This window comes from Mya arenaria, chromosome 7 (genome assembly GCF_026914265.1).
Source record: "Mya arenaria isolate MELC-2E11 chromosome 7, ASM2691426v1".
NCBI lineage: Eukaryota > Metazoa > Mollusca > Bivalvia > Myida > Myidae > Mya > Mya arenaria.
In genome coordinates, this window is record NC_069128.1 from 29779602 (window position 1) to 29807050 (window position 27449).

A 27449-nucleotide genomic window follows, 5' to 3' on the forward strand; every position below is an offset into this window, starting at 1 on the left:
TTGTTCTGTCTCGCGTGTTATGTAGATAATTCAACTGATCAGCGAAAATGCATTGTAATGCTCTGCTAAATTGTACAGAGTGACAAAAACACAGACGACATTTCTAATGCACTCTTTCTGCTGAACATTTCCGTATACTAAACTCACGTGTTCATTTATTCTCCTTTATGTAATAAATAACAACAGCAACATGGATTATAAAAATGAAAACTATTTAAAGAGCCTTTCTCCTTTATTCAATCAAACATACTACCAGTTAGATTGCAATTCTATTAGTTCAAATACGTTTCCTCGTAATGGCAAGTAAAGCATAACCGTTGGATTTGTTTCTTGTTTGTATTAAATGTGATCAGTCTCATTTTTGATTGTCGTTTGGAGTCATGTTTTGTATTTGCGTGAACAATTGACACAAATATGAGGATAAAACTCTTTGAAACAGGTTTTAGACAGTTTTCCCATCCGTTAACATTCGGTAACCCAAACATTTATTGTTAAACTAATAGTATAATTTATTGCTTTTGTAAAAAAAATTGTCTGTTGTAAATACTGCCTGTTGTCTGTTCGAATTTTGACTTCGATTTCTTCGGTAAGTATGTAGGTATGTATATTGTATCCAAAATTATTGATGAAAACTACTTTTCGTTACAATTCATTCGAATTTCTGAGTCTTAGTCTAAGATTCAAATTCATGGCGTGAGTATTTCTGAGTCTGAGTGTCATCACTGAACAGAGAAGGACTTTTAGATCAATAACAGTGCACAATTGAAATGACGTCAAGATCAATGATTTTGGATATATTTACACTGTGTGGTATTTTTACTCTTAAATTGATATATTTGGTTAATTTTGCAAACTTATGCTACGAATGGGAAGAACAAGGAATACAATTATTCAGTTAACTATTTGCTCGGAATTTGTTTTCATTTTTTCTTTGCTTTGCACTGCGACCTTTATTCCGATTAGGATATCTTGTTTCTTTGAGACATGTGTAACGCTTGTGCGGTAACACTTTTTTATTCAATGACAAGAGAGCCTAATTATAAATCCGGTTCAAATTAAGATGTTTCCTAATCGATCTAATTTAATAAAATAGTAATGATGTTTTATACACACATTGCACAGCGAGCGTTATGTCGTGCAGGTATTGAAACTCGGTAAATACAGACAATAATTAGTATTATGATTAGATAACTCGTTTGCATTCAATGAGTATGGGTGTCAGTGTTGATATAAATATGCCATCTTCCATCTGCTTACAGATGAGATCAATCCACGATTGTCGTTAAAAACGCTGGTGACTGTTTTACCAGCTTTTTGCTTACAAGGAGGATCAGTGTTAACATACACAGAAAATAGTGTCGAAAAAAAGGTTGTCGCGAACCATACAGTATTACTTGTGTTCGAAGAAGGCACTGCGAAGTACGATGTCGCTTAGATACCCATTGAAACAAATTAACCAAGTAACTATTAGGTTATAGCATACGCATGCCACATATATCCAGAAGAAAAGAAAAAATAAGTACGAACAAATTTGAATTTACTAGCAACATATAAAAATATTCAAAATATGAAAAATATATAAAATTGCAGATATCTTGTCTTATAGCATAACATTTTTTAAAACAAGTATAGGAGTCGAATTTCGGTATTTTCGACTTTCTGCTTTTTATTGGAACCTTTCGAAGTTGTTTTATTCTGATCGAAATGTGTTGCTAGCATTGCGTTTATTAACCTCTATGTTTGTTATAGATCAATGATAAATGCAGTCATTTTTTCACTTTCTGCTTTTACCTGCATTCTTGCTTTTGTTTATCTTTCAAAATCTGTTGTTTTGTAGAACGTTTGTATTTTTTGTGTTACGTTTTGGGCTACACATCAAGTCCAAATCAAGGGGACGAAGGAAATTTACCCAATAAATGCATGAAGATCATTGACTCCTATAACACACACACCAATTTTGGTAACAGAGAGCGCATTTTTTGTTACTTTCAGCATGCTGAAATGGTGAAGAATTGAATTTAAAATAAATATTGGTTATTCTGTCTTGTAATTTGTATTTGTCTTTGAAACCATTTATGTTTAATTAAATGCAATAGAAAATTATACAATTCTTAAATATACGCTCTGAATTTAGCACAGTCTTCGGGAGCTCACGACAGACGTTCTACAACAATGGGCGACGTTAACTAGCGTAATATGCAATTACATGCTTACTATGCGATGTCACTTTTTGACGTTAATCGAAGAAAGAGGTTAGGTCAAATTCAGTTAAGTCTGTTTGTGATTTTCGAATTTGTAAAGTACCTCAATCGAACAATGATTTCATTTTCATTTTCTATGATATGTTTTGCTTTTTTTCTACTTGTTAAATTGATATTGTACTTAAGAACACAACAAAAATGTTTAATTATTCTTGCTTCTTTTCGAAATCAATAAAACACTTTGGTGAGTTGTAACTTTTTTTTTAGTGTCATGTTGTGGATATTGCATACAATTTTATAAAGCACAACCCATCTATCATTTTGCAAAAAAAGGATATTAGAAAATAATTGAACCAATGATACTACATTACATGGGTATTTACCGAGCCTCCTGAATAACAATGGACATTGATAAAGATATTGAAAGTAAATCTCAGCCATTGAACTGGAAGTGAATGCTTTTGTAATTCTCATCTATATGCAAATTCTAGATATCCTTCTGGTTAAATGATTTTATAATTCAATTTAGTACTAGCGAAAATATTGCTAACGATACTCCGTTTGGTAAAGCTTTATTACAAAGATAGCTATTAAAGATGTCATTTTTAAAGCTGCATCAGTCATTGACATTCGTGCTGGCCGTTGTATGACCAGGGGTGATATTCAATATGCCATTTTAGTCAAGTTTATGGTCATACTTTAATGACTTCATTCACTTTATAAGTCAGTTATTAATAACAAGTAATGTGATTTGCTACATCGTTCTAAGATCCAATTAAGACCAATATTGAATACCAGCTCTTGAAAAATTGCCGTACATTTTGTATGCAGTGTCGTGTTTTTATGACAATAAAGCGGTACAACATTATACATGTCAACATCGTAATCACATAAAATATCAAACAATTCGTTTTGATCAAAGTATTATTACAACCCATTTTTATTGTTAATCGTGCTTTATGCAATACGACAGGAAAATATTGCCCTTTTCTGGTAATAAATGCCGCGTATTTTTGACAATTAAAAAATGTACAACATTATATTTGTATTTATCCCTTTGATTAAAAACATATTTGTTGCTTTTTGTTCAGAACGATCTGTTAGGTGTAAATTTTGCATTGAATGTCGTGCATGTCACAAAATGACCGTGATATATTGCCGAGTTCAGATGTCGACCTGAAATCTCGATTTTTTTGTTCAAATTTGGAAAATTCTTGGTTAAACCGATGTAGCTAGATGTAACAAATACAATCGCATAACCCGGGGTTTGACATTAAAACAATAATCGTGTAACCCATTGTTACTATTGCTACCCTATAACATACTTTAGATGTCGACCAGAAAACTGCATATTTGAGTGTGAACTTTGAAAATGTTCGATGTAACCGATGTAACAATTGTAACCTCGTAACCCTGTATTTGCAATAGAAAAAAACAACACTTTTTCAAAATTTGATAATTGAATGTTTTTTTGAATTTATCTATCAATAAACATCTATTCGGTTGTTATAATAATCCAATGAAATTTACAATACTTTTATCGTCCTCTCCAATTATTTTAATCGAATTGGGTAAGCTGGTATTGAAGCGTCTTTTCATTGTAAACTTGTGACCCTAAGGTAGCGATTGTCTCTATGAGTTTACGTGTTCCTCTGGACCAGATCAATAATTAATATCATGTGTTCACGGTCCGGATAGAAAAGTTAGACCGGATTAATATGTTCTTTGGTGTAAAAATGATGTATAATAATGCATTTTGTTACTTTCACCAATGAATAGCTACGCCAAGTTATGAATCTTACATATTTTAGTTCAGTATTGTAATCAGATAGTTCCTCTAAAATCGCGTTTATAAAAATATCGATTGTAATTTTTGATTAATTTATTGTAAAGTGCGCTTTATTGAAAGGTCAAAACATACTTTACATAACCAAACAATAAAGGAAAAAGTTACGCGTTATTGCATTCGACTGATATGGTATGGGGGTACCAGACAATATGTTTCCTGCAGTGCTTAATTCACCGGAGATGCCTGTCTGATGTGCAAGAAAAACAAAGAGCACCGGCGCCAGCATACACACCCTATCGCATTTAATCTGCCAAGAAGAGACACAATAATTTTCCGAAAATGGGCAATTCGAAACAATTATGACCGAAGGCTATTTGCTGAATGCGAAGTTTGTAAGTAAAAAGCATAGTTGTGGTAGCATGATATTCCAAATAAAATAGAAGTTAGTCGGAAGAAACGTTCGCACGGTCTTTCAAAGATACTTGTTCCGTGTTATATTTCAGAAAATAGTCGGACATTTTGGTAACAGATTTATGTGTGTTGTCTTTTATAATACTGATATGTGGTATACTTGTGCATGTCAAAAATGCAAGGAAAACAGCTAGGACCAGCTCAACAGCCAAAGACGTACGGCGATCTTGTACGGCTTATTCCTTTAATTTGGAACAAGTCTCAAAGGCCAACACAAACCAATCAAGCAACGCGCCTGCCATTAAACATAGTCCACACGATACTCCAAAACATGTTGTAATAAATGCTGATGTAACTATCTTGCAACGGTGAACAGGACATTGCAATGAGCATACCAAATCCCAATGAAATACAAAATGTCGAATTTTGATACTTATATTTACGTTTATTTAAATGTACATTTCTGCTAAAATAAATAGATTATTCAAGAGTATTTTCTCTTTTTTCTTTCTCTCTTTGTTCTCAACGGTGGGTAAATTCGAACAGCTTCAGTAACCTAAATCTATAAAATAATGAATGCGCTAAAAAATAGTTCCTTATTCATGGGTTTAATTTCTATATTTTCAACAAAAAGTATATTTTAACAACGTATTATAACTGTATTACAGCTAGAAAAATACAACTGGAGTTATGAAAAATTAACAATAACAAGAAAACAACAAACATTTCGCCACCTACATAGTTCTCATTATATCTCGCGGTAATACGCGATACTAGCGTTTGTTAGTCACGAGTTTTCAAATTGGAAAGAAATTCCTGTCAATTTACTTGTTGAGCGTTATGTTTAAGAATCAGTTGGTGTATGAACCATGTTGGAATACGGTGTTGGACAAATCAGCAAGTGCATTGTCATTTCTTTGGAATTAAACATCGGATGAAACGACAGTGGTGGTGGGTGGGGTAACGTGTTTAGCAATGGGAACTTTCGCGGAAGAAAAGCCAGAGGACGCGAGAAGACTTAGTGTTGAACTGAGCTCTTTATTCTGGAGGTTGCTGGGTGCACTATAATATGTTATTGTTTCATTTCCCCGATTTCATGTTTTGTCAGATGCTTTATTTTTACCAAATGTCAATTCCAAATTCCGAAATAAGTCGTCATCATTCTCATTTTATATTTCTTCAACTGTTCCATCCATCATGAAATAAAAATCTACATTAAAATCAATCAAATTATCGTTGCTCATTTTGTTTTAACTGTTTCACTGCAGATTTTAGTTATGCAGGTTGCCAATAATTTTACTACGATTTCATTGAAAGAAATAGATCCGTAGTAAATATGCCCCGCCCATTAGTATTAATGCGGCCAATGACAGGACAGAAGTATCGAACAAATGCACGCGCTTTCGATGGGAAATGCCATTGCACTTTATACAGAAATAATGTGAAATTGATAAACAATAACCATCGTTAAGGATTGAAGTGAAAATGTAAATATTCATGCATAAAGTATGGCTTGTAGAGATTAATCCTAACTCGTTACCTAATGGTTCGAAATAAGTATACGATTGTAGTATTGGCTTTTATCCAAACTTCAACGGATAAATATCAATTAGACAAAATATAAGCGCACAGTTGACGAGTAAATGCTCTGCATTCGCCATCGTAACGTACACATTTTATACTAAGCACGATTGGATTATTTCATCAATTGAAACAATATGTAATATTTCCCAAGGACAATCGGGTTTGAGGGAATATAAATCGCCACCTAGGACAAGTTCTCAAACACAATAAAGGGTTAATGTAAATTTCTGAATGGGGTTATAATATTTTTATAAATACAGCAAATTTAGGCTAGTTAAATGCAAACACCGGATAAAGATCCGCAATGCTGTTCCAGGAAGACAGGTAGGGGCATGTCATGCATTTGATAACGAGGTGGTCGTACGTGTTAACGTTAAAATAACGTTAAATTGGTAGGTTTTTAAACTGTCGTGTAGTTGCGGGGCATGATTTATCTTTCTTTTATCGAAAATAATAACAATAATACGTGACTTTCAAAAATGTACTTTACTATGAGAAACCACGTGAAGAAACTGCAAATCCAAGTGTCATATTCAAGACACATCGTCAGCTATCAGTCATTCGCATTACAGCTAAAATATTTGTATGCATGTTGGATTTTGAATGGTATATATTTCACTCTCTAAAATAAGTTTTCCTCCAGACAATTGATTTTATCACATCATTTGAGCTTGAATTGAGTTGGACAAATTATAGCCTTTTGTTGAAATTTATCTTACCTCTCCAAAAACAGTCTTTTTATTTTGCTTTATGAAATTTTACTTTTAATATAAACATCCCTTTCCAGGTTCCTAGAAAAAACAAACAATGTTTTAAGAAGCGTCTATTTAATTATTGTTTGGGATATGCTTCCCAAAAGCATGCCATACTATCAATTTAAAGAGAAGAAAAGGACCATCTGTCGAAGAAAGGCAACCTTTTATTTGGGAAAATGCACGGCTCATTTGATAGACGTCCTTCAGACAAACAAACTTATCTTTGCGAGGAAATGTTTCCATCAGTTTCAAAAGTTGCAGTTGCATACCAGTATGTACATTGATAATTGATTTTATCTTTATTGGGGTCGTTCTCCATAAAGCTAACATCCTTTATAGTCATCTTTGCCTAGATTTAAAGACCTTTATGGTTGTAAACTGAACCTGGTTTGTAATAAAGGAAGTCTCAATTTGGACCAGATTAAATGGTACAAACTGTACTCTTCAGAATGGCATTAGGGGGGGGGGGGGGGAGATATTAATGGGAATAACAAATATCAATGTCAGGGATGGCTTTCAAAAACTTCCAATATCAATTTCCTCTATTATTCAGGAAAGCTCGGCAAATACCCTTGTAATGTTCATTTCCAGGGTTCATTTGTTTTCTTATCCCCTGCCTTGGAAAATAACAAATGAGGTGTAGCTTTATAATAAGGTACACACTTACCGCAATGATTTATATTGTTCCTTTTCCTCGCAAATGTGTTTATAATATTTACTCCTTTTCTTCCTACTAAAATAAAATATTTGGAAATTGATCGCCATGTATTTAAGCCTTCTTACGATTGTATATCTTTTGCTGCCAGCATATTTTATCATGTGTTGTCAACATTGAAAGGTATATTAGATGTGGATTCATGAATTACTATCAGTTTTATCCTCTGCAGCCAAGCATATTCATAACATGTATGATACCCTGGGCAAATCGGCTGTTAAATCTCGTACTCATGAATAATATATGGTGGGAAATCCAGCCGCTTGGTAGGACGTATGAGACACGCCTCATTCCGTACATGAATGACCGAGAAGTTACGAATGAAATATCGGTTCCGAAATATCAAATGAGATCGCAGCTTTCAGCTCGTTTTAGGACATTAAATATTATATCAAATTCGAAGGAGATTCTTAACTTTATGTCGTTGAGGGCAATGAGTTGCGTAAGATCGAGTTAAATATACATGTGCTAACCCATATTTCTATACAGATTTAAAAACATATATGTAACTGCATGATTTACAAAATAAAAGATTGACGAGACGCGGCGCGACGAACGCAACACTTTCATAACCCCCTTTTATATGTATATCGCAGTATACTAGCTTTAATATATATCAATTAACTAAGCCCCCAAGTGGATTCGAGTTCCAGTGAATTCGCGTTTTACTGACCGTCCAAAAGCTGTAATCCCATCATTTTATCGGTATTGTAAAAGCTATTTTGATGAGTGTGAAGTATGTGTGTTGTGTCTGTATTTATGTATGCTTTGTTTTTACGTTTGTATCTTTAGTTCATTTTTATTCGAATCCTTACCCTGTGTCCCAAAACAGGCTTAATATTTTTAATGTTCATCTGCTTGACTTAACCCAGTTCTGTGTGTGTGTGTGTGTGTGTGTGTGTGTGTGTGTGTGTGTGTGCGTGTGTGTGTGCGTGCGTGCGTGGGTGCGTGCGTTCGTGCGTGTGCGTGTGCGTGCGTGTGCGCGTGCGCGTGTGTGTGTGTGTGTGGAATTTCGATCCGTTAATATAAACACTGCATATTATGTCACTCAATGTAAACGAACCATGCGGCTTTGTCAAATGTATTCAATTGTATTTGCCACGCACATGTATCAATGAATACTCCCCACACAGCATGGCTGTCTGGCAAAAACGTCACTTACAAGGAATGAAAACGCGATTCCACTCAAAACCTTGCAACATAAATAGATGTTTCAGAGTCTGATATCGCCCACGATCCAGTTTGTTTTGAACTCAATTGTCGTTTTCGTAATGACAGACACATTGAATTTGTGAAAATGTGGCACTCACGAGAAATAAACCAACCTACACCAAAAATGTTTGCTGAAGATACTCCGTCATTTGCATATTGCATCACACAAACGCATGGTAATAATTTATAATTTATTCCATAAACAAATTGATATAGCGTTTTAAATATTCAGTAAAATTCTTAATGTCAATATAACGATGGAAGCAAATAAGAAAAAGGTCATTAATTACTGAAATATTGCAATATGATAATGTTCATTATATAATAATGGGCTTTATACTGAATTGTTTGCGTTTTCTTCAGAACACCTCAGAAAAGAAAATTTAAGAGGACTCTTGACTGAACGAAATGACAAGATAATCAGTTGATCAGAGATGATGTTACAAAACTCAAGAATATGAAGCTGGACCATATCGGAATATGGTGAACACTTAGATAACAACTGATTTGGCATACACCAAACATGCTTCAATTCATTATTATTATTATTTTGCTTTTATTTCGTTTGATTTGCTTCATGTTAGTTTAATTATTGTTAAAATAGGTCTGTACATAAGTGTCAACTTCTTCTTATTGTTTATTGAAGTCTTTACTTGAGTACCAAACATGGCCATCTGTATCTACGGTTCAAGGAAATTGTTTCTTTACATAACAAGGTATGTTAACACATTCCGTTGTAAAATGCACAATTGTTGGTATAACGCCATGAAACATAGAAATCTGTTTAATGATAGACTGTTTAATGTGAAACCTTTTAATGTGCTTCTACTCAATGACTTTCCTCGTACCTTAGCAGCATAATGCCGTTGGCTTTTACATATGAAAGATGGTCTCGATGGGGTCCATATCTGTGCACGTCATGAACTTATATACCGCTTTACATGGGCTAATGAAAATTTCCAAACGAATAAATATTCTGAAATTGACAGCCTCTGTTGGTCTAATATCAAACAGACAACGACTTTCTGTCAATTATTAATATTCCTCAATTTCGGTTGCTCAGTGGAACAGTGCCCTTGTTAAAAGTCTCTCCGAAGAGTGTGTTAAAACTGTGTTTATAAAAGTGATCAAAATTTTAGGTAAACTGTGTATTTCGCTTGTGGGGCTGTCCCTGCATTTTAGTTATATTCAGAATGTACACACTGTTAACAAATAGGTCATTTTACTCATTCATGGCTTAAAATGTTGTGGGTTGGTTTTAGTCCTCCCATATAGCTAAAGTGTTTCTGGACTTTCTTGACCCTTTGATGTTTACGAATCTTGATGTCGCTACCGTGCTTGTTACTGTAGTTTTCATTGTTTTACTGAACACCTTTAACCGGGTATCACTGTTGTACTTATAGTTGCTGTAAATTGAGAGTCACTGTTTCAAACTAAGGCATATTTGTGTTAAAAAGATATTGAGCAAAATATGTATTTGAATTCCTTCTCTGGATAATTCTTCATATTACATTCCTTACTGCAAATGCCTCTGAAGTTCATGATATGAATTAATTTTATCTTATCTTAAGTGTAAGTTTAAGACTGTGTATATCCTCTTGGTGTGTCTCGCGACAATGCTGATAATTCATCTTGCCAGAGAAAACGCATTGTAAAGCTTAACAGGCTTAAGTCGCTTATTTCAATTAGCCAAAATACATACTGAAAATGGATTTTGATAAATGAAAAATGTTTTTTTCTAATAATCATACAGATTTTTCCTACATAATTTCTGAAAATTCTTTAAGAAGTAAATAGAACACATTTTATAGAACAACAAAAATAGTGAGATTAGCTTAATCCTGTTATAAGGGACTTAAGAAGTTTCGAGAAATTGGGGCCTGCTTAATGATACTGAGTGACACAACACAGACAAACTGTCTTCTCTTCTGCACTCTATCTACTGAACATTTCCATATGCTTAACGAACGTTTCTTAGTAACTTAGAAAAGAAACAAATTATATTAAAGTGTTCTTTTATTCTCCTTTATCTAACAAATAACAACAGCAACATGGATTATACAGATGAAAACTATTTAAAGAGCCTTTCTCCTTAAATAAATCAAGCATACTACTAGTTAGATTGCAATTCTTTTAGTTCAAATACGTCTCATCGTAAGGGCAAATAAATCATAGAATGGGCTAACCGTTTGTTTCTTGTTTGTATTTTGTGGGAACAATTGACACAAGTGTGAGATAAAACTCTTTGAAACAGGTCTGAGACAGTTTTCCCATCCGTTTACATTCGGTAACCCAAACATTTATTGTTAAACTTATAGTATAATTTATTGTTTTTGTATATTTTTTTGTCTTTTGTGAATATTGCCTGTTGTCTGTTTGGTCTTTAGACTTCGATTTCCTGACTGCCGTAAGTATTTGACTGCTAGCCTATATTCACTTACGTCCTATTTACAAATACTGTTTCCAAAATAGCTATAAAAACTAGTTTTCATTACACTTACAAATCGCATTTCTGAGTCTGAGTCTTAGAATCAGGCATATGACGTAAGTTAATGTCATGACATGTTTTACCATTAATTACAAATCTTTTATCCGAAATGATTGACAAAACTAAGATTTCATTACAATTACAATTCGCATTTCTGAATCTGAGCCTCAGATTAAGACTCGTGACGTTACTGAATGCCATGGCATGTTTTACCAAGTGTTACAAATCTTTTAATTGAAATAATTGATAAAATCAAAATTTAATTACATTTAAAATTCGTATTGCTAAATTTGAGTCTCAAATTCAAACTCATGACGTCAGTGAATATGAACAATGACATGTTTTACCATTAATTCCAAATCTTTTATGAAAAATGATGGTTAAAAACAAGATTATATTACAAATTCACTTTTTCTGCGTCTTGAATTCAACAGAATTAACGACTTTTGTATTCAATGAGTGAAAATAAACTAAGCTTACTATAGCAATGTTCATCTCGCAAAATGTTTAACTTTCAGCTACTATCTTGTTTGTGTACGTCGTCTGTAAAAGAAAATCTTTAAATATTTAGTAATATTAAATAAAGCCAAATCACGTTAAACACTACCACATGATTAAGTTCAACACTATCAATATCATTGTGTCATCTACATTGTAAGCTGTGCAAATGTCCGTCATTAAATAAGTACTTTTGCTAAGGTTTGGAGAAGAACTTTTTAAGATATATTTATCTTTCGTTTTAATCCTTTTCTAGATTATACATGTTTTTTTCTGTTTGTTTTTATGTTATGTGTGTATACGCTGATGAATAAAACTAAATTCAGAGGGATGACGTCATTGAATTTGACCCATGGTCTTGTCCCTGTTTCCTCCGCTGCTTTGTTAAGTTTAGCAACTTTACTCTCTTTGTCTTCTCCTTTAATCTATAGCACGTATTTGTCTGTATTCTTTGTATGTCATTTAACAACATTTTCAAGTCTAAATTATGGTACTTAGGACAAAACAATACATCTAATCTTTCATTTTTAATTTTAAACAAAGCAATAGAACAGTTTATTCATTTAAAGTACGATGTGCATACTTCTTTGGCGTGACAGATAGGTTGATCCTGGAAATGAAAATCGCATGGATGTTTGCGGATTCTATATAAATCGCCGATAAAGATGAAGTTCTGGACAGTCAATCACCGGCATTGAACTCGTAATAATACCAGTATTAGGCAGTGAGTTGTTCTCATTTATATGCGAATCACAGAGTCTGTCTATGAAGCAAGCAAGTTTATCGTTAAGGATTTGTATTTAATCAAGGGTATTTTTTGCAGAAAACGTTATTCAGCATTTCTAACCATTGAAGCTTCTTTCATTTTTGTCCCTGACACAGCTTTGATTTTTCTTGGTTATATACAGATGAAGATTGAACAAATAATATTAATCTAAAAATTGTTTCTGTTATGCAAATTTCTACTTTTTTATTATCTCTTAGATTGCCAATGATACAACGATAATACGTCACATTTTCCTCACATTTTATAGGCGTTATGTACCCTGATTAACACAAATGAAATACATGAAATACCGCTTATGTTCTCAAACTGCTTAACCTTGTGATTTTGTTCCTTTGAATAACGCATTTGTAATCGTCTCTTTGGAATTATTTTGTGCAAGAATAAACAAACCATAGCATATTGAACGTTAAGCCTTTACCGATACACATGTGTTGCTATACTTTAGCGTTATTGCTACAAACTTCTAAGTATACCTAAAATCTTATCTGTCTTATTTGTCAACTGAAAGAATTACAGCAGATAGTTTTACCAAACACGTTTCAACCTTACATGCATGTTTTACCAGCAATTCGCGTTGCCAAACTCATTGTTCTTTAAATACATTGCCAAAACTATACATAATATTAATTAGATAGTTTAAATTAAGAACGGTATTCCGTTGTCATTGTTGACTGCTAAATTTTTATAATTAGATTAAATCTGTTAGTAAACAAATAACAGTTTAAATGAGATCTGCTACCACAATTGTCTGAGACATATCTTGGGCAACCCTAACAACCCCTGACTCGCAATCTTTTCTTGGGCCAATTTCTATGCAAAGTAATACCACACATATAAGTCGTCTGCAACACTGACATTTTCATCACTGACAATCACAGGACTGAGGAGGAATTGTAGACCAATAACAGTGCACTATTGCAATGAAGTCAGAGTTCAATGACTGGATAAAAGTACATTGTGTTTTATTTTGACTCTGAAATTGATATATTTGGTTGTATTGTATTTCGTTATTTTTGACTTCCTGCTTTTACCTGCGTTCTTGCTTTTGTTTTTCTTTCAAAATCTGTTGTTTTGTAGTACGTTTAACAATCTATGTGTAAATGTTTCATTGATTGTAGTGTTTTTCACAAAATGGTCGTGGTATATTGCCCAGTTCAGATGTCGACCTGAAAACTCGATATTCGAGTTGGAATTTTGAAAATTCTTGGTGAAACCGATGTAACGCGATGTGACCAATGTAATCAAACCACCTGGTGTTTGACATAAAAAACCAACACTTTTTTTAGATGTTTACCTTTACACTCGATTTTTAGTGTGAACTTCGAAAATGTTTGATGTAACCGATGATAAACGATGTTACCAATGTAACTTCGTATCCCTGTATTTGAAATAGAAAAAAACACTTTTTCAACGTTTTATTAAACAGCTTGGTTACTTATTTTTACTATTGTAACCGTATAACTCCTATCAGCTGTAGACTTGAAAACTCGACTTGTGATACCGTATTGCTTTTTATTGCGTTTCAAGCTCCGCCCACTCAAATCTCCTTAAGCGTTACCATATTTGGAAATGTACTATTTGTGTCCGATAGGGTTTCTGCCCTTTCAAAACAAATTGACTATCTTATTTTATATTGTTTTGTTAAAGCACATTCAGACTATATTTGTTTGTTCGATTATGCGCGTAAAATCAAAATAATACGTTAACGATTGGAAATGATGTTTTGATTTGGTCCAATGATACATGTTTCGCTATATGCGAACACCATGGGATAATGGTTTTCTTGGGAATATTTGTTATTAATTCTGTACAAAAATGAAGCAAAATACAATGAAGCAACTTAGAGGAAAAACAGCAACGATTTTACATTTAAATTCCAATTATGAGATAACCTACGTTTTGTATACTGTAAGTCAAGTCGATAACTTCATGATTGTTTTTAATTCATTTTAAAATCAACATCTAAACAGTTGTTTAAATAATTCAATGCAATTTACAACATTTTATCGTCCTCTTGTATTATTTTAATTGAATTAGGTAACCTGATAATGAAGCGTCTTTTCACTGCAATCGTGTGACCTTTAGGAAACGATTTTCTTTATAAACAATGAGTTTAGGTGTTCCTCTGGAGCAGATCAACTATATATAGCATGCGTTTACGGTCCGGGTAGAAATATCCGACCGAAGGACGCGCACGTTAACTTGTTATGTGGTTTGCCGACTTACGGGACGCATAGCGTGCATTAATGTGCTTAGTATTTTTTCTTGAATGCTTTAATATGTTCTTTGGAGTAAAAATTGATATTAAATAATGCATTTTGTTCCTTTAACTACGCCAATTTACTTTGCTCACCTATGTTATAAACCTTACAGATTTTAGTCCAGTGTTAACATCAGATTGTTCCTCTAAAATCGCGTTTTAAGAAATATTGATTTTAATTTATGATTATTTTATTGTAGAGTGCGCATTATTGAAATGTGAAAACATACTTTACATAACCAAACAGTAAAGGAAATTCGGCTGATATGGTATGGGGTACCAGACAATATGTTTCCTGCTGTGCTTAATTCACCGGAGATGCCTGTCTCATGTGAAAGAAAAACAAAGAGCACCGGCGCCAGCATACACACATTATCGCATCTAATCTGCCAAGACTGGACGTAAAAATGCTCCAAAATTGGGCATTTGGAAACAATCATGACCGAGGGCAATTTTGCTGTATACGAACTTTGTACGGTTCAAGCTAACTTGTGGTAGCATGAATCTCCGACAAAAATAAACTGAAGAATCTTTCGCATCGTTTGGTACTTTGAAGATATTTGTTTCTGGTTTGATTTCGGAAACTAGTCTGACATACTGGTTACAGATTTATGTAAGTCTTTTATAGAGATCAAGTACTGGAATGTGGAATACTTGTGCACGTCAGAAATGCAAGAAAAATAACTAGGACAATCTCAACAGATTTTACAGGGCTTATCCTTTTAATTTGGAACAAGTGTCATTGGCCTACTCAAACAAGTTAAGCTACGCGGATGACATCGAACACAGTCCACAATATACTCCAAAAACATGGTGTAATTAATGCTGGTGTAGCCACCAGGTAACGATAAGTGTGAAAAGAACTTCGCTATGTGATTAGCAACTTAATGTAACAGCCTCTTGTGTTCTGTGGAAAGGGAAAACACTTCGTATCATACCTTGCCCAATATGTTTGTTGGCTTTACATTAACTAAATAACCAACGGGACTAAGTATGTGATAATGTAGGCATGCAAATAGTTTGGCTTGTAAAGATAAAACTTAACTCGTTGCCTCATGGTTCGAAATAAGTATATGATTGTATTATGGGCTTATATCCAAACTTCAATGGATAAACATCACATAAACAAAATATAAGTGCACGAGTAAATGCTCTAAATTAGCCATCGTAACGTTCACATTTTAAACTAGGCACGATTGGAATATTTTATCATTTGAAACAATATTCAATACTTCCCGAGGACAATCCGTTGTGAGGGAATATAAATCGCCGCTTAAGACGAGTTCTAAAACGCAATATAGGGTAAATGTAAATTTCTGAATGAAGTATTTGTATTTTTTTATAGATACAGCAAATTGAAGGAGGTGAAAATCAAATACCGGATAAACATCCGCATTGTGTTCCAGTAAGACCGGTATTTGCATTCTATGCTGTAGATATCGAGGTTGCCGTACGTGTTTACGTTAAGAAAACGTTAAATTGGTTTAACTGACGTGTAGTTGCTGCACATGATTTATCTTTCTTTTATCGATAACAATAACAGTAATACGTGACTTTCAAAAATGTACTATTCTATGAGAACCACTCGAAGAAATTGCAAATGCAAGTGTCATATTTAAGCCACATCGTGAAATATCAGTCATTCGCATTACAACAAAAATATTTGCATGCATGTTGGATTTTGAATGGTATGTATTTCACTCTCTAAAATATGTTTTCCTCCAGACAATTGCTTTTATCAAATCATTTGAGTTTGAATTGAGTTGGACAAATTATAGCCTTTTGTTATAATATATTTTATCTTTCAAAACGGTCTTTCTATTTTGCTTTTTGAAATTTTACTTTTAATATAAACATCCCTTTCCAGGATCGTAGAATAGCAAACGATATTTCAAGAAACGTCTATTAAATTATTGTTTGGTATATGCTTCCTAAAAGCACGCCATGCTATGAATTTAAAGAGAATAAATTAACTCCTGTCGAAGAAAGGCAACCTTTTACGTGGGAAAATGCACGTGCTCATTTGATTGACGTCCTTCAGACAAACAAACTAATCTTTGCGGGGAAATGTTTCCATCAGTTTCAAAAGTTGTAGTAGCATACCAGTATTTACATTAATAAATGATTTCTCTATATTGGGGACGTTCTCCGTAAAGCTAACCTCTTTTATAGCCATCTTTGCCAAACCTTTAAGACCTTGATGGTTGTAAACTGAGACTCGTTCGTAAGAAAGAACATCTCAATTAAGACCGGATTAAATGGTAAAAAACATTACTCTTCAGAATGCCATTGGGGTTTGCATATAGATGAGAATAACAAATACCAATGTCAGAGATGGACTTTCAATAACTTCATCAATTTCCTCTATTATTCAGGAAATCTCGGCAAATACCCATGTAATGTTCGTTTCCAGGGTTCATTAGTTTTCTTATCTCCTTCTTTGGAAAATGACAAATAAGATGTGCTTTATAATAAGGTATGCAGTGTTAAACGCTTAATAGTGCTCGTTTTCGTTTTTTTACTTTTTTTCTTCCTTCAGCAATAAAGGATTTTGACAATAATTGCATTTTTAAAGCCTTCTAACGGTTGTAAATCTTTTGCTGCAACCATTTTTTATCATAAAGCCGTCAACATTGAAAAGTATATTAGATGTGGAAACATGCCTGATGCCCAATAAATTTTCGTCAAATTGCCAATTTTTCCATAAGAGGATAGGCATCTTTTAAAGTGATACTTATATTTAAAATCAATACATACACATATATATTCAATACATACACATATATATTAAATATAGGATCCGACATGAGTTGTCATTTAATATAAGATTTTATTAAACTAGTTCACGAAATTTGTTAGTAAACGAGCTTTTTTGCTAAATAACAACTCGTGTCCGATCTTTTTTATCACATGCTTAAAATTGCGTTGGAATATCATCGATGCAACATAGAAATAGATCCAAATGAAAATGACAAAAATAGCAAGCAATTATCAAGTTTCAATTCTTATAAAGCCAATTTACAAAGATGAAATTGTGTAGTAAAATATCCAACAAGATGACTAACGAACAATTTTAACCAAAAAACACACACTTGGATGACGTCATACTGAAAGTGCATGCACTCACGCGGTTAAGATGACCCACAGAGGTCTGTCAAGTTTTACTGTGTACACAGATTAAAATTATTCGCTGTCGCTTTCTTTCAATTATTCTGCGGCGTTTTCGTGATGTAAATGGAGTATCACAACATGCAAATGGAGATGATGGCGAAGCGCTACTCTGTACTGCCTGGATGTTGATGTTGAAATTTCCATCAAGAATGTTTCGAGCTAACATGTTGTTCAAGCTGCCATGGAATGTGTACTGAGAAGCCTATACTGCCGAATTCGTATTTGTGTTTTTGGTAAACGATAGCTGATTCAACTGGCAAGGAAATGACATTGGATGGTTGCATATTATCTCTGTCAAGATATTCGAAATATTGTGTTGTTGGTCACTAATGCGGCTGTAATTGTTGACTGGCTGCATATTCTTGTGACCATTGATCTGCATTATCGGGTTTGCCGGAACGTTGTTCTAAGAAAGTATCTGAAAAAGATGCTTTCTGGCACCATGATTCGATAGCCGTTTGTAACCAATAAGTCCTGCTGCTTCAGTCATTCGCTTCATTATTAAGGTAAGTTTCTTTTGTCCAATTGGCTGGCGTTTTATCCATTGTACACTGGGTTTTATATTTAAGGTATTAGCCATGTAAAACAACTTGGGAAACATCGGGTAACATCGACATATATCGCCACTCACCGTAACAGATCGCGACGAACATCGGGCGTATTCGGCCTGTACCGGATGTTGCTATTTTTAGAAACAGAAGGTATTTCCCGGCTATTCATAGGTCAATAATGCAATTTCTACATCGTAGGATTTGGAAACATTGTGATGTTTTTCTCATGAATATACGTTTAAAATAAATAAACACTAAAAGTACACGCTGACAGTTGATTACGTACGATACATCTAACAATTTGAGTCATTACACTTAAACATTGATTATAAGTGAAATATACGCGTAAGAGAAGATTTTCTCTCGAAAAAACGAACTGTCAACAATCGGCATGGAACTGGGATATTCGTATCAAAGGGCTCTGAATGTAAGTATCCTTGAAGTATCCTTGAGCAGTTTTGTACGTTGATGTGTTCAAAAACGTTTGTTTTTTAATTTTTCTTTGGAATTCTTAAATCATTTTTATTAGCTAAATGTTTAGACAGCATGTTCATATTTTACATGTACTTATGTACATGTTACATATTTTTATATGTACTTATGTACATAACTTATGTTTAAGATATGATATGAGTATGTAATCTTTAAATTGATTGTTTTATCTTAGAAAAATATTAGACTTAAAATTTTGTTTAAAAATGATGTGTTTTGGTACGTGACCTATTTCTAACAAACCACAATACATGTACATACCCGTTATTTGTTTACATAATGCATATTTCCAAAATTAACCTGTGAAAAAAAGTTGTATGTGGTTTGGGGCTTGAAGCCGCATCTGCTAGGACACTATTGACATTCATTGGCTTGGTGTAGATCTCGTTAAAACCCCATACTGTTGTGAATCATTATCAACCATATGCACAACAACTACACATTTGTGCCTACCAACCCTTACTCTTGGCTAAAACAGATATTAGTGCAGAATGTATAATACTTGTGCATTTATATTTTACGGTGGTAGTTTCTGCTGGTTGATAATCAGAAGTCTAATTTCTTCCAGGCAGGAAAATGACTGAATATTACTTAGCCAACAACACTGGGTTATGAAGAATTCCAGCCTGCATTAAATACTATGTTGGATCCTTGAGAACGGATTTGACAGCCATGTCCATCCACAAGGCAGTCGCATCTGATCGAGATGATGTGAGTATTTCATATAAAACATATTTGACTTGGTTTTTGTTTTTATAAACCTACTGTATTCAATAATTAAGTGGTGGTGGTGGTGGTGGTTATGTTCAAGTGGTGGTGGTGGTGGTGGTGATGATGATGATGATGATGATGATGATGATGATGATGATGATAATGATGATGATGATGATGATGATGATGATGATGATGATGAATTTTATTGATAAATTTAATATTTTTCTTTATATATATACATGTATGTATCAGCTTGTTGTTGTTTTTTCAAAATAATGTCGAGAAATATTAAACTGTTTATATTTTATTTTGTATATGTATGGCAGTATAATTATCTATACTAATTAGTTAGAAAGGCTTTAAAGTACAACTTTTTTTCCTTTACAGCACTAAACATTCTTGATGGGTAAAGTACCTGAAGGTGCATGAAAACCAAATCAGCATTGACTCAGCATTGCCTCATCTGTGCACACACTACAAGTACAAAGCATGGGAACAGACCAAACTTCAAATGTTGAAGAGTGAAGAATTATTGTGAAAAAAACTAATTGTTAGAATTACAATGACAAAATAAAACAGATATACATCAAATTACCCACAGAGATTGTTTACATGTTATAATATTAAAAAAAAACATTAGTTGAGAACTTTCACTCTGATATTTTTGGAGGGGCGAGCCCACTTAGTGTTCTTGTTTCTCCACATATTTTAGTTTAAAAGTACACTCATTTGTTTTGAACTCTGTATTCTGAGTTAGTATCATAAGTAAAATTCATTTGACATTATAATGACCTGTCCATAAATGATATGCTTAACATGTTAACTGCGACCATTATCTGTGATTAACAGCTCTCGATAAAGACCAAGTGGCTACAAAATTTGAGTTATGAGTCACTACTGACTGTTTTGGTGGCTGTAGTTAAAAAACTAATTTTATTTAAAGTGAGAAGATCCCCGAGTTGGGCCCCATTTAGATTTGCTAATAGTTACATTATTGATAAAAAAAGGTGAGTTTAGAGTGACTTTGTATAAAGTGTTTCCTAGTTTCTATATAAAAAATTGCTGAATATTAGGCGATATTGTTTAGACCAGGGTATGATAGTGGGCTTGGAGATTCTGAATTTTCAATTATATGTTTATATATTGCTATCACTTAATATTAGGCTTTGATTTACTACTTTGTGAGTAAAACAAATTAGAATAATTTTTCCGAATATTTTGCTTTTGAAGCTTTATTTAACACTTTGTTTTAGAATTGTATGCACCAGAGCCTGAATAAAGAAAATAACTTATTTTCAGGTCACCTGGGCACAAAGACATATGTTCTCTTGTTGTTGTTGTAGGTCAACAATTTGTTCATTAAATCTTCAGAGACACATTTTTGAAAGAGTACATTTTATGAATAAGTCCAATAAAGCTTTATAATTTTTTACAAGAAAAAGGTTGATTTTTAAGCATTTTATTAGCTATAAAAATGTATGGTAACATGACATTATGTATATTTTCTTCAAAACTGGACGGTAAACTATCATAAATTGTCTTTTAAATTGTTCAATAGACATCATAGATAATATCTAAAATGATTTCAGCAGCTTGCGTTATAGTTAACTATTTTTTATGAATTTTATAAAACTGCTATATATTTTCAAACATCGAAAAACTGCTCTTTTCCGAAGAATCATAAATCAATCAAAATGATTTTTTTTCCATGTTTATCAATAATGTGTTCGTTTGAACTTTAGTTTTCTGTTAACTGAAGTTTATTTTACCAGAAACTGTTGTGTTTATTTCATAATCTCTGATAATGCGAAAAAAATCAAATATAGACAAAATATTTACTTGTCGCTCTTTGTAGCCCTTGGAGTTTGGGGGTGGGTGTAATGAAACATAAATAACTTTTTTAATTTACGGTAAAAAATCTTGAAAATTTGGATAAAAGTCCCATAGTGTACCGTGATTATAACTATGTTGTCGGTTAAAGCTTTAAAAAAGTGTGTATTACGCGGCTAATACCTTGTATGAACTGTGTGGGTTGCAACACAAAATGGGTAAGATGGCTTGCTATAGTCAGCTGGTCTCCTACTTGCGTTTTCCTTGTAAATAGCGACAGGACATTTTTCTGGCTCTGTGCTACATGTCCATACCTTGGGCTTAGCTAACCGTACATCCCTGGGATTCGCCCTGGAATTTCTTCAAACTCTAAATATTCCTTCCCAGCATGATTTATACACAGCTTAAGTTCCCCCCACACGCCCCCCCACCCCCCCCCCCCATCTCCGTCCCCCCACATACTCATGTACGCATCACTTCCCCGTAACCCAAAGTTTACTGTGTTATAAATGCAATGAGTTAATGATGCCATCAGGTGATGCTTTATCTTGTTGCTTTGTTTCCCAAAGCTGATTGATTTCCTTATCAGTAATGGGGCCGTCCCTCTTAGGTTAATTTCCAAGGCCTTCACTTTTGAGTTGTGTTCTGCTTGCCCTGAAACACCTATTTGAGTAAAGCAAATTACGTCCCATGAATCAAAGCACACCCGTAGTTTGATCACGTTAATATTGTTCAAAACTACCAAGGAATCCGCGGAGAGGTGTGGGCTCATAGTCGGAACCTTCAGGGTTTTTGACACCGACAAAGAATTTGCACAAGAAATTTCAAAGCATTTTGAGGGGTGGGGGGGATCTCGCTGATTTTACGCGTTTCATTTACTGTGTGAAGGTAGGAGGAAAGAAGTTTCAAGTCATAGAGTAACAGCACTCTTGTTTTTCTGATTGACAACAAAGTCCTGCAGATCGTCGTCAGTGACGCTCTGAAACCAAGCAGTGTTCCCAGCGTTAGCCTTGATATGGGAATATCAACCTCAAATCGCAGCATTCTAATAACACAGTATAAATTTTGCCACTGCCAGTGGTTTTCTGCATGGTTATTATACCTTACATATGTGTATGTAACCAGTAGACACCAGTTTGTTTAAAAACAATGCAGAGGGATATATTTAGGTCGCCAGCGATTAGTCTAGCCAATATAATTGTAAGATGTGTGAGATTATATTATTCGTAATTTGTACATTACACGGAAAACAAGGGTAAGCATGTGATAATCATGTATTTTGAGTGATATTACTCACTAAATAATGCATTTATCGAAAATATTAATAACTGATAACAAGATTGTAACCGTGTATTTAATAGCATAAAATTAATATTAAATGACTTGTGTGTCTTTAAGTATTAAAGGTGAGCAACTATCGTCTCATAAGGTAAAAATACCGTGTTTTCTGCACATTTCGATCTGTCTAATTAAACACGGTATCCTTCGTGAGAACCATTGTTTTCGATATTAATTCATCGTTTTCGGTGAATTAAAAAATATGTATTAGAAGTGGTACATCTTATTTGGGAGTAAGAGTGCATCTTTATTGAAATTGTCCTCTTTCTTGGTGGAGCAAATGTGATTCAAATTTCATATTTCATTTAGTTTCATCTTGCTTACACATTTTGCATGTATTTTGTTAGCAAAAGTTGGATAAAACGTGTATACAAAGTGAAAATAGGTATGAGTAGAACTAAAGTGTAATATCCGTGTACAACTATTTGTTTTAAATTATTTGGCGTCACAAATTTTCATTCAAAAAACACATGTCGTTCTGCGTGATATCTTGCTATTACATTGTTATATCTTCATTCTTTTTTCGTTGATACATTAAAACAACTTGCCTTGATCAGATCTGGATGGCTATTTTCGTAATTGTGTTTGCCCTAAAATGTAAACTTCAAATTTAAAGTTTATGATCATGTTTTTCTGATAATAAATTAAAGAATACCATTTCTGTTTCAAGACAAATTTTCTTCCAACGTATTTTTCCTTCGTTGTTATGTCGACGTGAAAGTTCACTGCATTATGCAAATACGGGTTAACACTTAAGGCCACCTCGTCGACTCCAACTTGACAAGCCACTACAAGTCTTCTAGGAATGATATGGTGGATCTGCTTTCAAGCACTTTCAATTTGTATTTTAATAACATTTGAATATTTTATCAACAAGGATGATGTCACCATTCTGTAATTTACGTAAATCAGATTTTTGCGTCCAAGAACTCGTCATTAGGGTCGATTTAAACTCCCTGACACCCGATTGTCCTCGGAAAACATTGCAGATTGCTTGAATGGATTAAAGATGCACTCTTACTCCCAATTAAGCAGTACCAGAATTGATACAATTGTTTTAATTACCGAAAATGATGAATACATATCGAAAATAATAGTTCGTAAGAAGGATACCCTGTTTATATTGAAAGAAATGTGCAGAAAACACGGTATTTAAACCTTATGAAATGATATACTTTTAGAACGCCCGCCATCTTCTGATCGTGTTTGGAAAATGCTAATTTGCATAATGTACGCCAACAGGAAATCACAAAGCGAAATGAAGACACACACACGAAAAGCACCACGCAAAAAGGAAAGACATGGATACATCGCCAGGACCGTCGGTAAAATATATATATATTTGTATGTTATTGTATTAATGCGGTTTATATAAAGAAGTAAGAATTTGCGTTTTTATTTCAAAATATTACGTTGACTTTCGTGAATTTTCGGGAGAGTCCAAGTGAATCGTATTCGAACGTGTCCGAAAAAGTCACTAGCTTATGTTTTCTAGATGTTTTGCGGTTTGTTGGTAAAGCAACATATTTAAATGCTGAACTTGACATCAGTCCTAATCTTGTTGAATCCATTTTGATTTAACCGCTATCTCATTAGTAAGCAAGATGGGGTCAATGGCATTGACGATATCCACCGAATGCTTTAACGGAGACGATCGTTAATCTAACCAGATCTCATCTTTTAATACCCACAAGTCATTTAATGTTTGTGCATTTTCAGCTTTTGGATTCAGGGTTATAATCTTGTTATCAGTAATTGGTATTTACCATAAATGCATTATTTAGTAAGTAGTCAAAGGTTTATCACTCAAACTGTATGTTTTATACTGAATATAAATACGGGTATCACTTTCAATTTTATTGTTTTATGTTCAGAGCATATTATGTGCATTTATATTTCGTCAATGAGATTTTTAATTCCTCGGAATTTGAAACGCACACTACAAGTAAAACGTATATAAAAGTCATTCTCAATTATGAATAAATCTTAGTTTAAACATACTGATTCAGTTCGATGAAATATAAAAATAGATTAACAATGTACATATAAGTTATATATAAAACGTTTATGAATGCTTATATAAGTTTCCTTTCAGTTGACTTGTTCTAAAACTTGCAAATAGGTTCGGTAATATACTGGTTGAGAAGCAGTTTCCGACAGTTTTTACAAGTGTTTATTGATTTATTCATACGTGTTAAAATTCCTACTAAAATTGTTTACATTTTAGATAACTACAGCTCAAGCTGCTATTGTCGATATATTTTTCACATGTGTGACGTCACATATAGTGTATCTAATGGGGGCGCCAAGAGGGTACTTACACTGTTCTGATTAGCTGTTGACGAGAAGCAGTTTCCGACAAATCAAATACGCGGCAGATTTTAGGTGCCTATTGTGTGTTTTTTTATCCATTTATTTAATATACTAAATAAAAGACTACAGAACGAGAACTATTATTTAATTTTTCAGCATTTACCAAAAATTAAACCTAAAAACTTACGCCAGTCAATCATCATTCTGGAAATCAGGCAGACACTAAATATCAATGATATTTTGTTTCATTTCTAATAGGAACTTGTGTTTGTAATCATTTTATTGAATGTGGGTGTGAAACTAGCATGACAACAGTGTTCGCAAATATGTACACAATGATCATCGTTTGTATAAGTCAATTAAGGACAACCTTGTAGCTATTCATAGATATGGAAATTAGGTTCACACGCATGCGCAATGCGCTGCGCGTGACGATCCCCCACGTGCAAGTTTGTGTACAAATTGAAAAATAAACATTAAACATTAAATAACAATAAAAGTTATTTACGTGTCTCGGTAAAAACTTCAACTTTTGATTGCCTAGTAACCATATAATTAAATTGCAATACCTTCTTTATGAAGATCAAAAGAAAGTATGCGAAAAAGCGATTTGTCGGAAACTGCTTTCCGTCGGAAACTGCTTCTCAACCAGTAGCATAAGATAAGGGACTAGATTTCGTTGAGAAAATACTAGCTAATAAATATTCACATTATCAGTCTCGTTGTTTGTCTAAACAGTTAGGGCGTTCTTTGTTGATATCAAACTAGTTTTTTTTGGTTTCATAGGTTTCAGCGGTATGGAAACCTGGTTCGACAGTTTTGCTTAAAGTAACAAATGCATGGTTGTGAGTACAGTTTCAACAACATGGTGGAGCTTCTGCATGTAGACTTTGTTTCGTATTTCTTCAAAACAATGATACGACAGAGACTCATTGCCTGTTTTAATCAAATGCTGTTTCAACACACGTGTTGGATCGTTCTTCGCCATGTAGTTTTTTCAAAGTATACTAGTTTTCGGATGGAACGAACCGACGAAACTGGCTCCAGAGTTTCATAAACTTGTTCAATTTTCGTAAAAATAAACGATGAAATTGTTTTTCACTTTTTTTTTAAATTGTTACAACAAATTTAATACACCGTTCGTGAAACTGATGTTAAGCCAAAACTAGTTTATTACCAACAAAAACGCTCTAAATACCACATTTTAAAGTCAACAGGTACGATACAATATGTTTTCATGCATCAAAACCCACAAGAGAGGCAGTTCAAATTGCGGGTTTAACGCACAGCAAAGTCCTGTTTTGGCTCCAAAAAAGCCCCAAAAGGTTCTTTGTTACTAACATCTCCAAATACAGTGGGTAGGTAGGTTTTCAAGTTTTATTTTCAAACAACTCAGTTCATGTAACATGACAGCATGAACATATGAAAAAGAAATACATGTTAACAACGAGGCTGTTGTAAAAAGTTTACATTCCATATACAAAGGTACAAAGCAAATAAAACGGGAGAGACATATGTTATACAATGCTTTATATGAATATGTCAAGAGTTATAGAGTATCGGATACATGTGTTATTGTACAGTACAAATATATTAACATTTAGAACGGTTTTACTATTTCCTTCACAAATTTACACAACTTTTTTATATTTCGACATTTGAGTGTTACACATACATATTAGAGATTTAAATTTGATGACATTCGGATTGACATAGTATTTTTTATCAATAAATCGCTTTCTGCTATTGTTTAAAGCTTTACATTCAAGTAGATAGTGATATTCGTCTCCAATGCTACTGTTTGCTTGACACAAAGGACACTTCCTTGATGACATATCAAGTCCAATCCAGCTTCCTGTCTCAATAGGAAGACGATGGTTTCTGGTTCGAAATTTAATCATAAACTTAAACAATGTGTAAGGTGAAGTTTTAAGATAGTTCTCAATTCCGAACTCGTTCTTAAACAATTTATAGTTGTTGCATTTACTGGAAGTGTTAACAATGCTATTTATTGTATATTTATTTGAAAAAAACAATAAACTTTGTTTTTTTCAAAGATTTTACAGCATTTCTAATTTATTCTTCGGAAATATCACAAATCAATATGTCATTATTTGCATCAGAATGTATATTTTTTACATCATTTTGGATACCTGTAATATTATTGATATCGTCCGCATTGACATTTCTAAAATGTGTTTCTAAATCGCTTAAGCTAGCAACGATATTTGCTTTTTTAGGCATATGCCTTATTCTATTTTTTGAAAACCGACCTATTTCACGGTTTATCACTATTGTAGGAAATTGTAAATATAAAATGGTCAAATTTTAACATGTTTA